This window comes from Streptopelia decaocto (assembly GCF_964273445.1).
Source record: "Streptopelia decaocto genome assembly, chromosome: 7".
In the NCBI taxonomy this organism is placed as follows: domain Eukaryota; kingdom Metazoa; phylum Chordata; class Aves; order Columbiformes; family Columbidae; genus Streptopelia; species Streptopelia decaocto.
In genome coordinates, this window is record NC_138661.1 from 3,104,069 (window position 1) to 3,125,188 (window position 21,120).

General features: G+C 47.3%; 1 protein-coding gene across 1 annotated transcript in view; it reads left to right on the top strand.

Annotated features, from left to right (window-relative positions):
- SLC35F4 (solute carrier family 35 member F4) overlaps positions 1-21,120 on the top strand; it is a gene marked incomplete at its 5' end in the record, with an annotated part of 138,610 nt that overhangs the window by 33,747 nt on the left and 83,743 nt on the right. The gene's annotated exons all lie outside the window — the stretch shown is intronic.

Here is a 21,120-nt window from a genome sequence, read left to right on the forward strand (position 1 = left end):
CCTTTCCTCCCTTCCTTTCCTCCCTTCCTTTCCTCCCTTCCTTTCCTCCCTTCCTTGTCCCTTCCTTGTCTCTTTCCTTCCTTGTCTCTTTCCTGTGGAGCAAAAGAATTTAAAACCTCCTACCGTTTGTTCAGGTGTGGCCCTTGGTGATGAAGAGACCCACTACAGTAGGTGCAGACTGAGCTAATTAAATCAAACGTTCGTCTTCCAATGAAGCTCGTTCACGCTCCATCTAACCACTCGTTAAGTCTGTGGTTTTGAGCTAAATTTAAGCCTGAGCTTGCTGAAGGGGCCGTGTCTGCTGTCCCCATCAGCTGGGGTGAGGAGGAGGCTGTTGTGTCATCTCCGGGGGTGGAACAGGAACGTTCAAGGACAGTGTTCCTCAAGGTGATCACCGGCTGTTCCAGGAAGGCTCGGACAACTTCCAGAAAGGGTTTTAGGTTGGCTGAATAAAGAACTATGAGTGCTTGGCAATCCCGCAGCAAGAGGTTGTGTTTTTAGGGTGAGAGGCATGGGGGTTATTTTTTTGTTGGTTTGTTATGGACCTTTGACAAAAGTCTCTTGAAATTCTGTGTAGGATGAAATTGGACAAAGGCAAGTACATGGATTTTTTGACTATTTTTGATCAGCTCTTTTTGCAGAGCTTTGGCTTAGTTTATCAGTAAAAGGAGCTTTACCTGACTCTCTGGAAAATAATATTGTCTGTAAGAAGTCTTTGGTGAAAGGAGGTATCGAGTGAACTTAAGCCGTTCCTAACTCCAGCAGCAGAGCCTGCTCCTTCTTTTAGAACCAACACACAACGACTGAATAAGACAATCTGATACAAGTATATGGGCTCATTTAACATTCTGGCAATTTGAAGCAGACAAAGTTCATATTAAATTTACTTTTTCCCCTAAAAGATCAGCTTGATGAGACATGCCCTTCAGGGATAAGTTCCTCTAATCATAAATAAAATATGCACTTTCCAAGGAAGACAAAGGAAGGAAACAGAACTGGAAGATTCAGCGGTAAATTAAGACTGTTGCTTTGGTTTTCTGTGGTGCTTTTTTTCCTTAGCAGTATTGCTGTCAGTTTTGGTTGATGCAGGCAAAGGTGCTTTGATCTCTTCCCATTTAACTTCCTTGACTTTTGCTTTATCCCGGTGCGAAATGATTTGGAGTGTATTAAGTAGGGCTTTTGCTTATTCATTTATTTATTTAAATTGTGCGTGTGATGTGTATTTCTTCCACCTCCTGTTATTTAATTATGCTTGTGTAAGGGTGCAAGGATGAAAACTCAGAATCAAGATTGTCTGCTAGTTATAGTCATTTCTCTTGAATTGTATTAGTGCAACTGCTAGATTTCTGCCTTTCTGCCTTTCAAACATCTTTATTATGAAGTAAAAAAATATGTGAAGCGGGAATCAATGTCTGACATAATCAATCAGGTTCTTTTGCTGCTATGCTAACAAGATATTTATTAAAGATGAATTATTTCTTTCTTTAGGAAGATTCTTTAACTGCTGGGTGCAGATGATCTCCTGTAGACTGTAAAACAAATACTAAGGTCAACATAAACCGTTGTGATTTGCCCAGCTAAGCTAACCAGGCATGTTTCTAGAAAATAACTGATTTTGGAGGAGTTGTTCTTGCCTTGCAATTAAGTGAAACAAAATGCAGTATAAAAGCATCACTGTGCTTGACCCTTTGGTGGGAACTTTATGGTTGTATTCTGAAGAACCTGACATGAATTGTCAAGATCAATATGTATCTCAGTGAGTTTGGTTTGGTATTGAGAAGTGGAAAAGAGAGACTAGCAGCAGCGAGCAGTGGTTACAAATGCTCTCATGTGGGCTAGAATTGATTTCAGACACTGCACCGCTCTGAGCAGCGATCGCCAGGCTGCTCCCCTGACGTGGCCAGATGTCCACATCAGCACATGATGCTCGTCATGAGGATCTGCGCTGAGTTCAGGATGGTGAGACCGTTTTGGCTGGTTTTGCTCTGAAGTGAAGGCAAAGAGGAAAGTTGTATCTGTTAAGGCTGCACCTTGAGTACTGTGTTCAGTGTTGGGCCCCTCACACCAAGAAAGGCCTTGAGGTGCTGGAGCGAGTTGAGAGAAGGGAACGGAGCTGGTGAGGGGCTGGAGCACAAGTGTGATGGAGCGGCTGAGGGACCTGGGGGTTCAGCTGGAGAACAGGAGCTGAGGGGAGACCTTCTGATCTCTGAACTGCCTGAAAGGAGCTTGGAGCCAGGGGGGTCGGGCTCTGCTCCCCAGGAACAAGCGCCAGGAGCAGAGGAAACGGCCTCAAGTTGCGCCAGGGGAGGCTGAGGTTGGATCTGGGGAACAATTTCTCCATGGAAAGGGTTGTCGGGCATTGGAACAGGCTGCCCAGTAGTGGTGTGACCATCCCTGGAGGGGTTTAAAAGGTGCATAGATAAGGCTGTTAGGCCCGTGGTTTAATGCCAGATATAAGTTATGGTTGGACTTGATGATCTTGAGGGTCACTTCCAACCAAAGTGATTCTGTGGTCTTTTCATTGTTCACCGTTCTGTTGATAATACACATCTGAGCTGCTTATTACCATGGTGTATGGTGCAACATCTGGACTTCACACCTGGAATGTTCTGGTGGATGGTGGTTGTGCAGGTAAAAGCAAATTCCCCTTACTCAGTTCCGTGGAGTTTGGCAGAATTTACCTGGCAGAATTTGGCTTGGTAACTAATGCTCAGACCGCACAGGCACTCGGGTCGGTGGGAACGTCCCAGTCTGTGCTTCCCATTCTTCAGGCCTCTTATTTCCAAGGAAATACACAGCGGCGTCAAGCCTTGTGCAGAACTGCGTGTGCAGCTCATAGATGCCCTGTGAAATGGATTGCTTAATGGAATGAGCACTGCGGTAATGTAGTCATGAGGCAGGTGAGAGCACAATCCTGCTTTTACTTTTAAGAATTATATTTTTTCTGATGCTTCTTCTCTCCGTCTTGTTGCCACAACACAACTGCGCAATAATCCAAGGTCTTCATGGACAATTCAGTAATTTTGATACTTAGGTAATCCCACTAAATGTTTTGCTGAAGCATGGATAGTTTTGCAGGGGGTGACAGTGTTTTCCAGTGATCCATTCAGCAGCCTTTGCTCTGGTCCTGCTGCTCTAAGTCTGACTCGTAGTTTCCTGATTTTTGATTGACAGTAAAACAAATGCACATCCCGGTTTGCTCACAATCCTTTTTATTGCATGACGAAGGGTGCAGTGCTGCTGCATCTGGAGTGTGGGATGTGCTGGGTTGAATGGACTCGGGGCTCTGGTGCACTCTGAAATGTCTTGGATGATTTTAGGACCTTTCCCATGCTCACAAACATCACCGAGTAATTTGTGCCTTGTATCCCAGTGGCGAGCAACGAAGATGCTGAGGGCTCTGGAGCATCTTTCTTAGGAGGAAAGACACAGAGAGCTGGGGCTGTTCAGCTGGAGAAGGGAAGCTGAGAGGGATCTGATCAATGCTGATCAATATCTCAGGGTGGGTGTCAGAGGATGGACCAGACTCTGTTCAGTGGTGCCCAACGCCAGGGTGAGGGGCAGCGGGCACAGACTGAAACACAGGAGGGTCCATCTGAACATGAGCAGAAACTTGTTTGCTGGGAGGTGCCAGAGCCTGGCCCAGGCTGCCCAGAGTGGGTGTGGAGTCTCCTTCTCTGAGACATTCAAACCCCCTGGACCCACCTGTGTGATCTGCTCTGTGACCCTGCGGGAGCAGGGGGGTTGGACTGGGGGATCTACAGAGGTCCCTTCAACCCCAACCACCCTGTGGTTCTGTGATCCCACAGACCTGACTCTCTTCTGTGCCAGCTCAGTCTCCAATACGCTTCCCCTGCCACGGTTACTCCTGTCCAGATCTACCCTTGGGGTTTTCCCAAAGCAAATCTGAACATCTTGACTTGAGGCTAAGACCAGCTTTTTAGCCCTTACCCACCTCTGCAGCGAGGAGAAAGGAGCACAGGGGCCAGACAGCAACTTGCGTAGTTCAAACAGAGATAAGTTTCGGACTGAGGGAGTCCAGCCTTGTCTGCACGTGGAAGTGTGTAAACCTCTGCATCTCCACGTGGTTTTTAGCTTCTTGTTGCTGCTGTTTGGTACCCGATGTTGCTCAGGACAGCAATCCATCATTCCTTTGTTTGCCTGCTGTGCTCGGGCTGCATGCCAGCTCTGCGGAGATGGGCTTGGTAACTAAATCCACTGTGCAAATAATCTTGCCTCGCTTGTTTGGCTTTATCAGACATTTTCTTGGAGGCTTTCGTAAGCTGAAGCGAGTCCAGTGGAACAACACAAGTGCCAAAGGCTACTGAAAAAGCAGGTGCAATCTGATGAAGACTTTTCATCAGGTGGAGGACAAGCTATGGAGCTGGCACCCCAGCTTTGCGCTTGCTGGGGCACATTTACCTCCAGGAATGGGACAGTGCAGCGTCTGACTCCATGGAGTGAAATTGAGATTATTGCTTCTCTCTCTGACAGAAGAGCTGGTGCATCCTCTACCTACAGCAATCCTGAGTGTCCCGTGGTGGTTTTGCCCAAATACCAGGGTTCTGCCTGCGGGAAGGGTTTGGCATCTCTCTGTGCTTCTTATTTCTCTAAACACTTACACAGAGTCAGCCCAAGGGAATTTAGAAACAGTTCTGCTCTTGCTAGGCTTCTTGTTCCTAAACCACCTAAACTAAAAGCTGATCTGGTGAATGAAATACTTCACTTCCAGGTTTGGTGTGTTTTGCTGTGTTTGGAAGACTGAACCTGTCACAGGATCCCAGCTCCTGTTGTTGCTGTGCAGAATTCCCATTGTATGATGGTAGGGCTGGCAGAAAGTGGGGGGACAGGAGTTGGGGAACTAAGGCAATTGGCCGCTTTCCAATGTATTTTATTCTATGGTCACATTGCTGAAGTATCGTCATTCCACTCATACGCCTTTCTCTTGGTATAATTAGCAGGGAAGAGTTAAGGATGGGCGAGTGCGCAAACCTGCATATCCATCACAGATTGGGATTTGCAGTTTTAACTCGGCAGTTCTATGCTTGCTTTGTTATCGGATCCTGTAGTGAACATGAGCGTATAGTGAATATTGCCCTGAAAGTGAGGGAGAAACCTGGTTTAGATTAGTTGCTCACAGTGGTCACATCCTGCTTTTAGGTGGGAAAGATGTTAAAACTTGACTGTTATCTACTTTAATTTATTGATGTGCGCTTTCAACTTATCTTGATGTCTTTTTTTTTTGACTTAGTGTTCACATCAGAAAGACAACACAGCCTGAGACAAGTTCCAATTTTGATTTATTTTTTTGTGGTTATTGCTCCTGTTTCCTTAGTCAGTGCAAGAGCAACCAGCAGCTGCTTCTACTTATCATCCATCACTATTTAGAGGCATCGATTTGCCACTGGAAGGTGTCGATATTGTTGACCGAATGTTACTACTTTGCCTCCGTTTCCAGCCTGTACCAGACACGCGTTTTTATCGCTATGTCCTGGGCAGCAAGCAGTGCAGTGTGAAGAGCAGCCAAGTGAGGCAGGACAGATCTCCAATGTGAGCCGTGGCTTTATCACATTAACACCCAGCTGGGAATTTTCCAGCTGACAGATGCCAGGAGATGGCAATTTGTTGGAGCGATGGCATTCTTGTGGGAATGCTTCATCCGAACTGACAGATGAGGAACACCTTCCAGGTCAAATGAAAACATTCCGATTGAAGGGAATAACCGGTACAGATGCAAAATCCTGCCTCTGGGATGGAGCAACCTGCATAGATTCACTCAGTGGTTGAGTTGGAAGGGACCTCTGGAGATCATCCGGTCCAACCCACCTGCTGAAGCATGTTCAGGAACAATTCAGAGCAGGACTTGGGGTTCTTGGGGAGCAACACATTGAACTTGAGTCGGTGTGTGGGTGTTGAAAGCTAATAGGACAGGACTGCGTTAGCTGGAGTGTAACCAGCCACCTGAGGGAGGTGATTAATTAATCCTCTTGTCTCAGCCCTGGTGAGGCCACATCTGGACCGCTCTGTTTTGTGGTTCAAGAGAGGCTAGAGATCTCCAGACTAAAGAAAATGGAGTGATGACCACTAAAGTGGTCAGGACACAGCATGTAGTTGTGGTCTCTAGTTAGTTAAAGATGTGTTAGATAGAAGATGTCCCTCTGCTATGCAGCTCTGAAAAGAGGCAGTAGATGTGTGTTGCAATGGGGAAAATTCAATTGGATATGGGTGAGGGGGTGGAATCCACCATGACAGCAAGTAAGTGCAGAAATAGGGGTAAGTTTGGGAATCTTCGTCTTTGGAGATGTGCACAACTTGACTGGATAAGGAACCCTGACTGTGATGTGGGGTCCTGGGTGGATGTGGAGGTTCCCCGCAAGCCTCAGTTAATCTGTCATGATTTAAATATTCATCTTCCAAGTCCTGCTGAGTGCCCCCAGGTTTGGGGTGATGGCTGCTGTAGGTGAGGTTGTCTAGACCCTGCTTTCCTATTCTAGTGGTTGAACAGCCTGTCAAGGAGGAGATGGGCCCCTTCTCTGGGCTGCTGGAGTGTAGGACGGGCTCCCTGCTCCAGAAGAGCAGGGTCCCTCTCCCTGTATTGCCATGATAAGTGTTGTAGGCTCTCAGCTTTCTCTCTCTGTAGAAAAAATCTTAATGTGAAAATCTTGATGTCTGCTTTCTGGGCAGCTCTTGTGTTTCCAGGATCCCATGTAGGCTCTGATATTATCCTTGGTTATGGAGGAAAGGAGAGGCCTGGGTTGTGGGTAGGGAAGGGTGATGAATTGATGATGATGGGCCCTGTGCGTGCAGATGGATTGTGCCCAGAGGAAAGATGAAGCTGTGAGCCCTTGTCTACAGAACCTCGTGCTCCCTGAGCCATCATCATCTCCTAGACAGCCTAGACAGGATGAGCATGAGCCAGCACTGGGCCCTTGTGGCCAGGAAGCCAATGGGACCTGGGGTGGGTTAGAAGGGGGTGGTCAGTAGGTCAGAGAGGTTCTCCTGCCCCTCTGCTCTGCCCTGGGGAGACCACACCTGGAATCTTGTGTCCAGTTGTGGCCCCTCAGTTCCAGCAGGACAGGGAACTGCTGGAGAGAGTCCAGCGCAGCCACCAAGATGCTGCAGGGAGTGGAGCATCTCCCGTGTGAGGAAAGGCTGAGGGAGCTGGGGCTCTGGAGCTGGACAAGAGGAGACTGAGGGGCGACCTTATTAATGTTTATAAATATATAAAGGGTGAGTGTCAGGAGGATGGAGCCAGGCTCTTCTTGGTGACAACCAGTGGTAGGACAAGGGGTAATGGGTTCAAACTGGAACACAAAATGCTCCACTTAAATATGAGAAGCAACTTCTTCCTGGTGAGGGTGGCAGAGCCTGGCCCAGGCTGCCCAGGGAGGTTGTGGAGTCTCCTTCTGTGCAGACATTCCAACCCGCCTGGACACCTTCCTGTGTAACCTCATCTGGGTGTTCCTGCTCCATGGGGGGATTGCACTGGATGAGCTTTCCAGGGCCCTTCCAACCCCTGACATTCTGGGATTCTGTGACACCCTGTTGGGCTCTGGTAGGGGAAAGGAGGAGCCTCATAGAGGTGCAGGCTGCTCCAGGATATTCTGCAAGATATTGGGGTTAAAATTGCTGCTCACACTGGGCCTGAAATTGGAAGAAATCTCTCCATTAAATCTTCTGTTGTGGGAAAGTATGGTGACCAGGAGGAGATGGAGTGTGCCTCCCAGCTTGGCAGGCTTTGATAAGGCTGGGCCTCAGCAAAATCTGTGATCTTTTACTTGTTCAGCAAATGCGAATCACATCCCAGCTGCTGGAGGGGAAAATTTAAACCATTTGGACCAGTTATCTAGATCCAGTATGACAGTTTCTGGTCCTGTCAGTGTCACTTCAGTGCCTTTCTGAAAGCAGATGGGCGATCACCTCTGGCTGAGTCAAATACATGGTTTGTCCTCAAAGACTGAAAGCACGGGCTTGTTCGGTACGGAACAGAGCTGTCTGAGGCCATGTACGGTGTCTGTCTTCAGAACATTAAAAGGAAGGGAATGAGCTGTTCCTCACGTTCCTTGAAGTCACGGACAAGAAGTCCTTGGGCTGAGACTGCAACAGAAGGTGTTTAACTTGCACCTCAGGAAAGATGGGTCAGTGCTCGGAGGTGCAGGGATGGATTTCTCCGCGTGGTGGTTTTCCAGACCAGTCTGGACAAACCTCTGGTTGTGTCTTAGACCAGGAAAGGATAAAATGAGACCCAACCACATTTCTGTGCGTGTTTTGTTTGTTTTACATGTGTTGGAGCAGAATACACCGAGAGGAGTGACTCCTCTCTACTACTACACATGAGTAGTTTTCCCTAAAGTCCACGGAGCTGGTTCACCTGCTGGAATGGCTCCTTGTTTCAGAGGCACGAAGGAGTTAAGAGGGGGGATGTCTGGCTGCTTCTGCCTTTGTGGCATGAAGCACAAGGTGGAATTGGGCAGGAGGCAGGGCCACAATTGCCCTCATATCATCCCATCTCCAGGTGTGCAGCTGGCTCCTGAAAGCCGGCGTGGGGCACAAGGCCGTGCGTCACAGGACAGCTTGACAGCTCCTGAGGCTGCACGGTTGGGAAGAACGTGGACAGGAGAACAATCTGTTCCGCTTCAAGTCTCTGAAGTGGATTTGTGATGTCGGCACAAAAGCCAGCTCTGTCCTGGAACCCATCTGCCGCCGCGCACAAAGCACAGGTGCCAGGGCCGCTCTCTGCCATGGGGATGTTCAGACGGGTGTGCTCATTGTCTGCCCCGGGCTGTGGTTGATCCAGGTGGCCTTTGTAGCGAGAAGGTCCCGTCCCTTTTCTTGCTGACAGAGCCCAGTTGCAGCGTTGCTTGAATGATTTCGGTTTTCTGTCTGAGGAGTTTCTTTTCTAAAACTTTTTTTTCTCTACAGTTTTGTTTGTCTTTGTGTCACCTCCCCTCCCTGCCACACCACCCCTCCCTGGGGTCCTGGGGACAGCAGGGTGACCATGAGCCAGCACTGGGCCCTTGTGGCCAGGAAGCCAATGGGACCTGGGGTGGGTTAGAAGGGGGTGGTCAGTAGGTCAGAGAGGTTCTCCTGCCCCTCTGCTCTGCCCTGGGGAGACCACACCTGGAATCTTGTGTCCAGTTGTGGCCCCTCAGTTCCAGCAGGACAGGGAACTGCTGGAGAGAGTCCAGCGCAGCCACCAAGATGCTGGAGGGAGTGGAGCATCTCCCGTGTGAGGAAAGGCTGAGGGAGCTGGGGCTCTGGAGCTGGACAAGAGGAGACTGAGGGGGGACTCATTCATGGGGATCAATATGGAAAGGGGGAGTGTCAGGAGGATGGAGCCAGGCTCTTCTCAGTGACAACCAATGGTAGGACAAGGGGTAATGGGTTCAAACTGGAACAGAAGAGGTTCCACTTAAATATGAGAAGAAACTTCTTCCCGGTGAGGGTGGCAGAGCCTGGCCCAGGCTGCCCAGGGAGGTTGTGGAGTCTCCTTCTGTGCAGACATTCCAACCCGCCTGGACACCTTCCTGTGTAACCTCATCTGGGTGTTCCTGCTCCATGGGGGGATTGCACTGGATGAGCTTTCCAGGGCCCTTCCAACCCCTGACATTCTGGGATTTTGGGGTGAACTCAGGAGAAGCTTTTTTCCTGTTTCTGTTGCAGGTGCTGCTGGCACTGTAAGGAACCCAGGGGCTGCCTAAAAAATTATATAGAATATAAAAGCCACAATTTTATACAATACATCTCACTTTCCCATTCTGGATGGAGATCACTGGTGTGCCTGAGCTGAGGGGTGAGGTTATCCATGTTCTGCTCAGCGATGCTTCCTTCTCCTTTGCTTTACTCTGTATTTTCAGCACATTCTCAATGGGGGTGATGCCTACTTGTCTGGTGTCACTCAGCACCATTTTACTGCAGTCGCCTAACATGTAAATCTCATAAATGAAATATGTCAGTGGGAAGCAAACCCAGACAGTACTTTTGTTTGGAAACTGTGCTGTTTTCGTCCATTAACCACCAAGACTTTAGGTTCTCAAATACTGGCCCTCACATAGAAGTTGTGAATAAGGCAGCTCTGGGTTTTCTAGGCTAAGCTCTTGAGGTACAGTGCTGGGAGGGTTGCATTTGTGAAAAGGGAAATCTCACCTCTATTTTAGTGTGCCTGATTTATGGTAGACTTTGCAAGCCAAGTTCTCCTTGGGTTAGAAATAAAAATTCATGAAGAAACAGCCTTTTGGGGCAAATTAGAAATAACTGTCTTACAAATGTTAATGTTAGTTCTTGCCTTAACTCTGAAATGAGTGTGGTTGTGCCATAATTTAAAGGTAATAAAAACTAAATAGGTTTATAAAGATGTGTCTGTATGTAGGTCTTTATAAGGACTTTGCTCCCAGCTGTAGCAGGCGATGGAGGATTTTTGTAGAGCATCTTTGGTCTGTACCTGAGTTCACCATGTGCACACGTTATATATGAAATTGCTCTGGTCGGTCTGTCCTTCCAGCCCAGCCTTGTGTAACTATGGTTGGATTAATCAACTGAGCATGCGAGGAACAGCAGGATAATTGTGTTATGGTGTGTCAGCATCTACAAGGAACACCATGTATTTACACTATCTTTGATCTCTCACATTGATCTCGGTTTAAATCAGTGCTACAACGGATAAGAGGCTGTTCCTTTAAAAAAGAAATGAAAGTTTAATGCTCTATGACTCTGTGAGTTGTTTGGTGATAAAGTCATAGACTAACAGGCCAAAAAGAAAAAGATTTAGTAGTAGTAGACCTGACATTCAGTTTGTCAGTATGTGGAGAGGCTTTATGGCTCAGAATAAGGAAAGGCAGCTCTCTGAATCACTGTCAGGTTGCCGGAATGAAGTACCTACTTACGCAGGCAAAATAGTTCATTGTAATGCTTGAATGGACTGTTATTTAAAGGCCTGTGAGTCTCGTTCTATATACAGCAACACTTCAAGGGGTAAAAAGACTACATTTATATTGCTATTTTATTAAAATTCATGCTGGCGCGGCAGCACTGGTGCTCCAGTGGAAGCTGAGTTGGCTCTTCAGTTCAAAGCCGTGGTTCTGCCTGCTCATAACTTAGTAAAAAATGACCTGTGAAGACGAGGTTTCTCGTTCCTGCTCTCAGCCTGCCAGGATGTGTCTTCTTCTAAATGCTTCATAACTGCTCTCTGCTTGTGGGTTTTTAAGTGATGAGGCTGGAAGAAGGTGTTCTCCTGGCTAGGCTTTCCCTGTATTTAAGGTTTGATGCTATATTTTTTTTTACTTAAATAATTCTCTGCTGTTACAGAGACTGGGGACATGGCTTCAACTCTTCCAGTACAAAAGAGGGGAGCTCTTCAGCCTCTGTGCTGGTGGGAAGGGGCAGCTGACCCCTTGGCCATTGCTCTGTGCCCTCAAGCCATCCTCAGTTAATTAGCTCCCCTTTGTAGATCTAATGAGGAAAGGCTGAAGTCACCTCCCTTAGCTCTTGCTCCCATGTTGTCACTTGGCCTCTTGCCTTTGTACTGATGTCCCCTGTGAGGTGCAAGGCTCGTATGGAAACAGGAGTTTGGTTCACTTTTCTCCCACACTGCTAATGAAAATTAAAAAATAACGAAGCACATAGTTGGAAATAAAGATGACCTCCTTTTTCTTAAACACAGCACAGTCTAGATTGAATTGCATGTCCTGTGTATGCTTACTTTTAATGATCTGTGTCCAGGTCTGGGCTCCTCAGTTTAAGAAGGACAAGGAATTACTGGAGAGAGTCCATGGGAGGGACACAAAGATGCTGAGGGGTCTGGAGCATCTTTGTGGTGAGGAGACACTGAGAGAGCTGGGGCTGCTCAGCTGGAGAAGGGAAGCTGAGAGGGATCTGATCAATGGGATCAATATCTCAGGGTGGGTGTCAGAGGATGGACCAGACTCTGTTCAGTGGTGCCCAACGCCAGGGTGAGGGGCAACGGGCACAGACTGAAACACAGGAGGGTCCATCTGAACATGAGCAGAAACTTGTTTGCTGGGAGGTGCCAGAGCCTGGCCCAGGCTGCCCAGAGCGGGTGTGGAGTCTCCTTCTCTGAGACATTCAAACCCCCTGGACCCACCTGTGTGATCTGCTCTGTGACCCTGCGTGAGCAGGGGGGGTGGGCTGGGGGATCTCCAATGGATGGGAGGCAGGACTTGTGTGGGGTGAAAATATCTTGGAAGCTCTTGAGAGGTGAAGGCAGGAAGAGATGCTTCAGTTCTGCCTTTCTTCAAGAGCTGAAATGCAGCTGTCCTCATTTTTTTAACTTGTGACTTTGTCATCCAGTACATGGTCAAGAAGAGAGACTAAAATGAGCAACTCATTCTCCTTTTTTTTTTTGGTGTGTTTTTTTTTCCCCCTCCACATTTCGTAAACGTATCAACAGGATTGTGACCTGAGACTAGAAAACTCCTGGCTTCCTTCACTTGTTCTGTTCTTGCTTCTTAATGAGCAGAGAGAGGGTCTCTTTCAGGGGGCTTTTCTGGCGCCGATGGCCGAGGTGGGAGCGGGTTGGCAGGGCTGGTGTGATCCCCTCACAGCACTCAGGCTCTTGCCTGTGTTTCTGAAGCATTGTCCTGCTCTCTGGTGTTTTTTATGTTTCGATTAAGAATGTGTCAGGGTGGTTGTGTTTGGATTCTCTGTCTTGTCTGGGTTGTTCATGCAAGGTCTCACTTTGCGTTTCACCGTCCTGTAGTAGCTGTGGACTCTGTTCCTTTCCCACCGCCGTGATTTAGGGCTTGGTACAGCAAAGCTCTTAAGCCCGTAGTTTATTCTGAGCCTGCAGAGGATTTCACTGAGAGCAGAGTTTAGGTTTCTGTTCCAGTTTTTGTTGTCGTTATTTCAGCGATAATCACAGAGCTCAGGTGAGACAGGTAGAACCACAGAGGTTGTTCTTTTATTGCCAGCATCTCTGCAGCGAAGAAGCCAGTGGAAGAATCCTATGTAGTGATGCAGATACAGAGCAGATGCTCCAGCGGGCTGGGCTGGTTCCAGATGTGTGTCTTTATGAGAAATATGCTCCTTGGATCTCACTGGCATCTGGTGGGGGTGGGTGCTGGTGGGTCCACAGAGGGACAGTGTCTCTGCTGGTGACAGCAGCTCCTTCTGTCAGTCACCCAGCTGCGTCTGTAATGCTAATGAAGCACATGGCTCTGCTTCAGGCTTGTCTGTTTTGATGACTAAGCTGTTACAAGCATGAGGAAGAGAAGCACTGAGAAATTTTCTGCTTTGGAAGGGAATATCGTTGCTTGGTTGATTTGAAAGCCAATTTATGGCATCGGGTCAAAGGCGGTTGCTTCTGCTGCTTCCCAATTAGAAGACTTACTTATTGATGGATGGCCGAGGGGAGGAAGTGAAAAATCTTGATTTGCTTTTCCTCCTGGAAGAGTTGACTTGTTATCGAAGTGGCCGTTTCTCTTCTCCTCTGAGTGGGTCCTCATTTATCTTAGGAGTGTGATGATACCAGTAATCATTGTGGCTGTTTTCATGCTGTGGAGATACATTCCATCAAAACTGGCCTCTGCTGCTTCGGTGACTCATTTTCCTTCTGGGATGTTCTGAGGATATGCCGTGGAACAAGCTCCGTCATGCTGACCTTACAGATGAGGGATTGTGCTTTGGAGGGATGAAGTAATTTGCCCAAGGTTACCCAGGCAATCTGGGGCAGGGATTCAGATTTGCCTCTTAACGCCTTTCGGATCGTGCTTCCTTCTGCCAGCAGAGCCTGCCATGGCTGAAATGTAACAAGTCGTGCAGGAAGAATGACTTTCTTGTACTTTCTGTCCCTCTTGGAGGTGGTGCTATCATATAATCACACAAAATTCTATGTTTGGGTTGCATTATGGAGGAGTTTCAGCGTAACTCAAGGTCACCACTCTCTGCTTTCCCCTTTCTGTGTTTTTTTTCCCCCAGTAAACAGACTTCGGCCTGGTGTGTTGGTGATCATAGGACCAGCCACATGTTTATCCCAGTCCTGGTCTCTGTGCTGCCATTCGCGGTCAGGGTGTGTGTTCAGTCCTCCTGACACAGTTTGACACATCTCAGCATCCCTGCCCCAGCAGGTCCCATCCCTGCAGTTTCTCCTGTGACCGCGCAGCCTTCTTGTGCCACCGCTGGGGCACAAAAGGAGACAAGACAAGTCAACGGTCAGCACGACAATCCCATGGATGTCGTGGCCCTGCTTTGTTTGATATCTATCCATGTTTCCAGGCTCAAGGTTGACTGCTCCCTCTTATCCTCCAAGTAGCTGCTCCCAGCTGTTCATCTTCCATGGAGGCTTAAAAAAGACCCATTCCTCAATCTTTGTGGTTTCTCATGAGCATTCAGCAAAGCAGTTCAGTAGCAGTCAGGAGAAGGCAGCATCATGGAGTCTTGCATCTGGGCAGGAACAACCCCAGGTTCCGGTATAAGTTGAGGAACGACCCGTTATAGAGCAGTGTAGGGGAAAGGGACCTGGGGTTCCTGGGGACAGCAGGGTGACCATGAGCCAGCACTGGGCTTTTTATCAGGAGACACTTCACAAAGACTCAATAGGGAAAAAACATATGAAACAGTGGGACTGACTGAAAAGGAGTACCCGCTGCTTGTGACTATTCTTTTATTTTCTGAACAGGATGATTGGCAGTTTGTCAGCAGTGGTAAGTACAGCAGAGCCCGTCATAAGGCTGAGCGAAGGGCAGAGCCTGAGGTCCCTTCCAGCACTGTCTGCTGTGCTTTCTGGCTTTTTTGGGTGTCAAGGGTTTTGATTGCGGGGTCACGATAAAACCCTGACAGAGGTATTGTTAACCTCCTCTGCCCCATGCTTCCCCACTCAGGACAGGCGATCGGGAGGGAAAGAAGGACAGGGAGAAGAGAGTTGGAAAAATTAACAATGTTTTACTAATGCTACTGATAAGAATAGAGAAAATAATACAAAATATACAAAACCAATCTTGAAAGTCTCAGCAACTGCAGAGCCGGCAGCCGAAGTCCTGGACTGGACTCTGCAGCCAACCGGAGCTGGATTCAGTCTGTCACTGGCCTCAGTTTGCAGGGACGACTCACAAGGTCCTCTCCTAATGTCGCCATAAGGAAAAGATCCTCGTGATCTCCCACTTTTATATGAAGTATCACGTGAATGGGATGTTATACACAGTTGGTCAGTTTCTTGGTCACCTGTTTCTCGTTACCCCTCTGGCGAGATGTCCATCCATGCTTATCAATAACTTCACATTCCATTGCTATGTTCACCAAAACATGGATCTGGCTTTCAGGAAAATTCAGCTGATATGAAGCTTTAGCTGACAGGCAAATTCACTAAAAGAGAAACTTGTTTTTAACAAAACCAAGACATTAGGGCAGGTGGATTTTGGAGCAGAACAGGCTTATGGAGAAGGATTGTTTCAGGTGACCCAGAAGATGCAGTTGATCTTCCCAGGGGGAAGAATAAGATGAAGGAGGAATTGTCACTGTGAGCAGGTTTAAGCTCCTTCCTCCTCCTCTTCTGCCCTTTCTCGCTGTGTTCCTGCTTTGGCAGCCCAATTGGGCTCAGCAGAACCACCAGCACACGTCCATGGTCATTTCTCATGCAAATCACTGTTCCTGCTCTGGTGGAAGGTGGAGAAGGGTGGGGAATGTCCTGCTGCATGTGTTACCAGCCAGGATGGGCTCTGAAGTGCCTGTGTTTGGTGATGGGGGCTGAGGGGCTTTCGAATGGCAGAAGATGGAACTGGCAGAGTGGTCTGAAGGCAGATTTTAAGGGATTTGGAGCGGTCCAGCTTGTGGCCCTGCTTCTCCTAGTCCATGTGGTGCTTAAAGAGTCCCTGAGGCACAACATTAGCCTTAAGGTGACAGCTCTAACCCTCAGCAGGTCCTTGTGGTGGGGGGGAATGAAAAACCCAAGTCTCAGGTGACTTTTGCTGCATTTCCAGCGTGTAGCACTGCAACACCGCAAGGTACGTGCTGCTGCTTTACGTGCATCTGACCCAGTGCTGTGCTGGTTTAACTCACTAAGATGGCAGAAATCAAACGTTGGGGGAGAGAAGGAAGCAGGAATATTCTTTTTATTTCATTCATCTAGCAATTTTAAACACTGGGAGCTGTGCAGGGAAGAGCTGAGATTGTGTGGCTGGGGGCAAAAGCAGGATTGCTGTGGAAAGAAGAACAAGGGCAGGTAGTGGGTGCACAGATCTTTTTCCTAATGGTCACAGTGCAAAATACACCCCTGGCTGCACAAGTCCTATGGGGGATCACGCAAGCACATTGCACCAATATCTCAGGCTCCCAGAAGAAGAAAACCCTAAAGAAACCCTTTGAGCACCTGGGGAAAGGGGCTGGGCTGAGCTTTCTATGGAAATGTGCAATACCTGTTCTGTGCTCACTTTCCCCTTCCTCTTATTCAGATCAGATAACGCTGCCCCATCTCAGCTGAATAATTTTAGTATTCGCGTGCTTGTGCCCTGCCAGGCGAAGGACTTTGGTTATCGAACAAGATAAAGCTGTCAGCCCCTGTGCAGCAAACGACCTCAGTTCTTAATCTTCTTCACTCAAAATAACAAGTTACTGTATGAAACATTGCAGAGAAAATGCGTCTGAGAAACTGCACAGTAAATCCTGGCTTCAGGCGGCTGAAAAATGTTGTAAGAATTTATTTCTTGACTGTATTTTAGCATAATTTCTTGGGAGACAGTTCAGATTGTGTGTTGGTGCAGTTCACCTTGTTCATACTCAGTGCCTTATTTAAAACAAGCTAGACGCAGATCTTGGAGTTATTCGGTCTTACAAATTATTCTTATTGGAATAACAATTAATGATTAGTATTAAGGTCCTATAAATCCCATGAGTAATTAGTTAGTATTGGAAGTCAGAGAACTGATGCAAGAGGCCAGTGTGGAGCGGCAAAGCCATAAGATTTGCTGGCTCTGCTCTTCTGGGTTTGCTTATTTCCATGCCAAGGGGACTCGAGCGTGTCCAGTGTTCCAGTATAAGTTGGGGAATGACCTATTAGAGAGCAGCGTAGGGGAAAGGGACCTGGGGGTCCTGGGGACAGCAGGGTGAGCATGAGCCAGCACTGGGCCCTTGTGGCCAGGAAGCCAATGGTACCTGGGGTGGGTTAGAAGGGGGTGGTCAGTAGGTCAGAGAGGTTCTCCTGCCCCTCTGCTCTGCCCTGGGGAGACCACACCTGGAATCCTGTGTCCAGTTGTGGCCCCTCAGTTCCAGCAGGACAGGGAACTGCTGGAGAGAGTCCAGCGCAGCCACCAAGATGCTGGAGGGAGTGGAGCATCTCCCGTGTGAGGAAAGGCTGAGGGAGCTGGGGCTCTGGAGCTGGACAAGAGGAGACTGAGGGGGGGCTCATTCATTGTTATCAATATATAAAGGGTGAGTGTCAGGAGGATGCAGCCAGGCTCTTCCAACCACCTTCCCCTGGCAATGGGACTATAGACAGAGGAAAATGGCTGATGTGGCTTTTTTGTGACATGAACTCATATCCATTAGGTGATGGGGTGGAGGTATCTTTCAGGCAGATGTGCACAGATGCCTGAACAGCCAGGTGTTGCAGAATGGAAATTTTGGGGAGGAAACTTGCAGGGAGACCTTTGGGAAGGCTGCAATTAGTTGTGTTGGAGCTGCTCGCCAGCTTTGAGCCTTTCAGAGGAAGCAGACAGCTGTCTCAAGAGAAAGACTGGGGGTTTTTGACCAGCTATAGCTCATCCTTGGGTAGAAAAGTTGTGCAAAGTGGTCAGCACTGCTGCAGGAGCAGCCCAGCTTGCACTGTATCCAGGTAATGAGAACTTACGTTACACCAACATACAGCCTCAGCTACCCTGTTTCCCCCGAAAATAAGACAGGGTCTTATATTAATTTTTGCTGTGAAAGATGCTTTAGGGCTTATTTTCAGGGGATGTCTTATTTTTCCATGAATAACAATTTACATTTGTTCTTGAACAAAAAACCTACATTTATTCAAATATAGTCGTGTCATCACATTCTGTCACATCTGTCCTGCTGCAATCTATTGCCAATTAATTTTACTTTTTTACATGTATAGCTGCCTGGACACTATTTAAATTGACTTTTTCTATGAACTTGAACTAGGGCTTATTTTTGCAGTATGGCTTATATTTTGAGCATCCTGAAAAATCATGCTAGGGCTTATTTTCAGGGTAGGGCTTATTTTCAGGAAAACAGGGTATATGTCCACTACGCCACACTGATTGCTTCTCTTTCCTATAACCCTCGCCAAGAGGAACTAGTGACCTTGGTGATAATTATATCTCTCTATATATGCCTTCGTATTCTGCTCCTTGAAGTGTCTGAAAGCTTCCTCTTTGATGTGAGTCTGCTCACCAGAATACATTATACTTTCCCAAAAGAAGTACTGTGCTTGTTATAATTACCGCAGAAGTGCTGAGCGTTTTCGAGTGCTTTTCATCATCCCCAAATGTGGAAATAGATGACTTGGCACTTTCTTTTTACTGCCAGCTGCTAAGGAGGCCAGTTCTGGATTAGTGGAGCACAGGCGGATCCATTGCAAAGGAAAGGTCTGTGGTGGTTGTAGAGCGCTGGTGCTGTTTAAGGACCACGACTGTAATGCTGGAGATTGTGGTTTCTCTCCTACCTTGTATATAGACTTTGTTTGTTTGTTTTTGTTTGGCTTGGTTTCTAATTGCAATCAGTTTTTAGGAGATGTGCTGGCACTGCGGCCTAGCGCCTGGTAGAACAGATGGTTGTTCATACTGTCAGTCATAGAATCATAGAACAGTTTGGGTTGAAGGGACCTTTAAAGCCCATCCAGTGCCACCCCTGCCATGACAGGGACATCTTCACCAGCTCAGGTTGCTCAGAGCCCCGTCCAGCCTGGCCTGGGATGTCTCCAGGGATGGTTCAGCCACCACCTCTCTGGCCAACCTGGGCCAGGCTCTCACCACCCTCAGGGACAACAATTTCTCCCTCATGTCCGGCCTGAATCTCCCTCCTTTAGTTTAAAACCATCACCCCTTGTCCTATCACCCTGCTAAAAAGTCTGTCCTCTCACTTGAGGCAGGTGTAAGGAAACTTCATGGCTTGTTGAGGGCTCTTTCTGAGGGAAGAATCAATGAAAAACCTTTGGGCCTCAGTCACCCCTTGGCGACCAAGTGAAACCCCCCGGTGGGACAGGGCCCGTGTGCTGTACAAATACACAGCAGACTGATGATGTCTTAATAATACTCCAAGTACTTGCCCCAGTGCAACACTTGTTGTCATCTTCACTGTGGAATTCTCAGATTCTTATAACAGATATTTGCTTATCTTGATACCAATAGAAACAAACTCCAGTAGCGATCTGTCCTGGAGATTTTAAACTGGGGTGCACATCATCTAAGCCAACCCACTTAATCAAGACCAGGCAATTTGGCCCAAAGGTGCTCCCCAGCCAAATGTTTGAACCAGAACTTTTTTCCTTCATTTTATTAAAGAGGCTCGATTTTCAGAGTTGTACTCAAATCAGTCTCTGGCTGTCTACAGATGAATGTCGGTCTCCAGAATGTAGCTTCTCCCTTCAACTTCCAACAAAAGCATTGAGAGCTACTTGCAAAAAATCAGCATTTCAAATTAAATCCCCAATGACAATTCTCAAGAGAATACAGCTCCCCAGACAGTTTAAATCAATTTGTTGTCCTTAGGAAGAAAAGCATGCGGCCTATTAATTTAGGGAATGGGACACAGGGTTTGCTGAGCTGCACAAACATATTATGAACACGATAAAGCCAGAACATTATTTGCATGCAATTTAAAAACTAAAATTTCACCAAGCCTTTAGTAAACTAATTAATCAATAAGGAAGACTAATACTCTGGAACACAGAAGTTTCTCCAGCCAGGTTTGTTCCTTGCACTTTACCTAAAGACATTTGTGGTTTGCTGGAGAAACTTCTCCTTCTGCTTAATGCTACTTTTTAAAAATAACCCTGGTCCTTAGTAGCTGGAAGCGCTCAAGTGTCAGATTTAATGACACTATATCAATTTGGCTAATGAAAGAGAGTGCCTCTCCCTAAAAGCAAGCTGCACTTGCCGAAGGTTTGCAAGTTATTAAAAAATGGGCTTACCTCAAATGAGGAATGTTGCCGAATGAGCTTGATATTGCTCACTGCTTTGGGATTCTCCAGGGGATGGAAAATCCTATTTTACTGGCCAGCTTTGACTTCTCTGCTGAGACTAATGAATATTTTTACTACAAGACCAGCAATGCTGGTCCCTTTCCCTCCTCTTGTTTCTCTGCTGCCAGATGATGAGAAGCTGGAGGCCAATTCTGACATGTATTTCCAAGGTTGGTGGTGGATGCTCCCTGATGTTGGTTCACACAAGTTCATTTTGCTGTTAATTGATAGTGTTTTGACCTTTATTAACCCTTTCATCCGGAATTCCTTTGGAGTCTTGTTCTATGTATTGCTGGCTGTTCATTCACATATTTCAAACGCTTGTTGCAACAATTCTTCTTCTAACCTCATTTTCTCAGGACACGAAGCAGTGATGTTGCTGTCATTGCGTGTGTGGTGCTCCCCAGAATTTTAGAACCTCTTGGACCTTTGGTTCTCTTGGAATCCCAGCTGAATTCAGATTCAAAGAGAGATTCTATTTGCTCGTTCTGCGCATACAGCAGGCAGGGTAAGGAGAGAAGTCCTCAGCACCCAGGTCTGGGAAACTCTACAGTGTGAGCTCAACCCTTAGACGTCAGAGGAACAACACGGAGATGGTCCTTATCCACTTCCTAATGACAAGAAATGCTTTAGTCTGAGTTCACATCATCTTGGATATGAAAACTAAGTAACTGCAGGAGACAAAACCTTCTTTTATGGTGGTTATTTCCCTTTTTGTGGGTTATATGCATGTTTAGTGAAGAAATAGTGATGTTATGGAAAAGCAGGTGCGTCAGATTTCTCTCCAGGAAGAAGAGCAAGGATTTTGTTGTTCCTGGAGTATCTTGATTCTGAATTATTCTAGCAAAAAGATGGGTACCATTGCTGCGGATGCAGGAAACAGGTCTTGGTGTGCAGGACTCTGTGTGTAAACCTGGGGAGAAAAGCTGGTGCTCTGCTGGTTTGTACCAGGGCTTGTTCTGAGCTCAGGTCTAGCAGTCCAGAGT